This window comes from Scyliorhinus torazame, chromosome 16 (genome assembly GCF_047496885.1).
Source record: "Scyliorhinus torazame isolate Kashiwa2021f chromosome 16, sScyTor2.1, whole genome shotgun sequence".
Lineage (NCBI taxonomy): Eukaryota > Metazoa > Chordata > Chondrichthyes > Carcharhiniformes > Scyliorhinidae > Scyliorhinus > Scyliorhinus torazame.
In genome coordinates, this window is record NC_092722.1 from 92481065 (window position 1) to 92483568 (window position 2504).

At 59.6% G+C, this 2504-nt stretch overlaps 1 pseudogene; it reads right to left on the bottom strand.

The window, feature by feature from the left end:
• LOC140392281 (beta-1,3-galactosyltransferase 5-like) lies at positions 1-942 on the bottom strand (annotated as a pseudogene).
• Positions 943-2504: the final 1562 nt, after the last annotated feature.

Consider the following 2504-nt stretch of genomic DNA (forward strand, 5'->3'; position numbering starts at 1 on the left):
TCATTGGGCGGAAGTTTCCGGGGGGCACTCCCTCCCCCCTCCTTCCAGGCTCTTCCAGAAGCCGCGCAGCTCGGACGGGCTGACCCTGTGTGATGTGACCAGGGTGCGGTAACGGCAAACTGCGAAGGGGACCTTGCGCGTAAAGAACACCCGCCTGGCGGTCATCCTGACCGGGGAGATGCCGAGCCGGGACAGGCAGAGACCCACGTAGGCGTCCTCCAGTTTGAGGAGTGGGACGTCCCCGGAGACATGCCAGATCTTCCCGGCCAGGTCTCCTGAGAAGACGTAGCCGGTCCCGGAGCAATAGTGTGGGTACGTTGGCAAAGCAAACTCCTCCTTGCTGACATACCACTTGCTGGACTTGTCCTGGACCGGTCGGATATCGTGCATGAGTTGCCCACTGAAGAAACCTGCGGCCACCTTGTCCTTCAGGAGGTGCGTCAAGTAGAAGGTGTTGACAAACATGTCGGAGTCCGTCTTCATCACGAACCTGGCCCCGGGACAGAATCTGTGAACCCACTCCAGCCCCATCAACACCTTCAAGGTTAGGTTATAGTACACATCAGTGAAATTCCCCTGGATGATATCCCGGTGCGATTGGCTCTCCCGCCGGATCTGCTGCTGGAACGCGCCGGCGTAGCCCAGCAAGAAGAAGGCGCGCATGCGCCCGGCTCGGGTGCGCCGCTCGGCGCCCCACGTGTCCCGGATGGCGGCGCGAGCCGACCCCTCCTCCTGCCGCGACGTCACCAGGAGCACCAGGAACGGGGGGGTCCAGGTCACATCTGCAATCCGGGATGGCCAGGAAAAAGCGGGGAGGGCCCGGGGCGGCTTCCCCATCATCCTGGGACAGGTGCCGCGGACAGGAGATCCACCAGCAAGACAGCAGCATCAGGGCCGTGAAGGGGGGGACGCACTGGAGGACGGACCTGATCCTCTTGGGAAACATCTGTGAAGGGGGAAGGGGAGGAGAACAAGATTAAACAGGAGGGAGAGCGGATACAACCCTGCCCTCCACACTCCGGCAATCCTACACACGCCCCCCCCCAAACAAATGTGATCCACCTCATACCCCTCCCCCTCATACCCCTCCCCCCCTCATACCCCTCCCCCCTCATACCCCTCCCCCTCATCCCACTCCCCCCTCATAGCCCTCCCCTCTCACAACCCTCCCCCTTCATAGCCCACCCCCACGTAGCCCTCCCCCTCATCATACCCCTCCCCCTCATACCTCCATGCCCCTCCCCCTCATAGCCCTCCCCCCATCCCCCTCCCCCCATCCCCCTCCCCCTCATAGCCCTCCCCTTCATAGCCCTCCTCCTTCATAGCCTTCCCCCTTCATAGCCTTCCCCCTTCATAGCCCTCCCCCTCATAGCCCTCCCCCCTCAAAGCCCTCCCCCATACCCCTCCCCATCATACCCGCCCACCCCCCCTCATACCCGCCCACCCCCCTCATACCCGCCGCCCCCCCTCATACCCGCCTGCCCCCCTCATACCCGTCCCCCTCATACCCGTCCTCCCTCAAACCCGTCCCCCTCATACCCGTCCCCCACTCCCCCATACCCCTCTCATAACCCCCTCTCCTCCCCCTTTTCCCCTCCCTCTCCTCCCTCACCCACTCACTCTCCCCTTCACCCACTCTCCCTCACACCCCCTCCCCCCTCATATCACTCCTCTCATACCACTCTCCCCTCTCATACCACTCTCCCCTCCCCCATCACACCCCTCACACTCAGAATGTTTGAGGTGAGGGCGCTGCCTGTGTCCCTGCTAATTTCATCTGTGGGAAGTGCACCCATCTCCAGCTCCTCTGAAACGGTGTTAGGGGACTGGAGCTAGATGAACTTCGGATCATTCGGGAGGCAGAGGTGGTCATAGATAGAAGCTTCAGGGATGTAGTAACTCCGAAGAATAAAGATAGATGGGTGACGGGTTGGGAGGAAGCAGTCAGTATAGGGATCCCCTGTGGTCGTTCCCCTTAGTAACAAGTATACCACTTTGGATATTGTTGGGGGGGTGACTTACCAGGGGTAAGCCATGGGGTACAGGTCTCTGGCACAGAGTCTGTCCCTATTCCTCAGAAGGGAAGGGGGGAGAGAAGTAGAGCATTAGTCATTGGAGACTCCATAGTTAGGGGGATAGATAGGAGATTCTGTGGGAACGAGAGAGAGTAGCGGTTGGTGTGTTGCCTCCCAGGTGCCAGGGTCTGCGATGTCTCAGATCATTTTTTCGGGATCCTTAAGAGGGAGGGGGAGCAGCCCCAAGTTGTGGTCCACATAGGTACCAACGACATAGGTAGGAAAGGGGATAGGGATGTAAAGCAGGAATTCAGGGAGCTATGGTGGAAACTTAGATCTCGGACAGAGTTATTATCTCTGGGTTGATACGCATGCCATGTGCTAGCGAGACGAGGAATAGGGAGAGAGAGCAGTTGAACACGTGGCTACAGGGATGGTGCAGGAGGGAGGGTTTCAGATTCCTGGATAATTGGGGCTCATTCTGGGGTA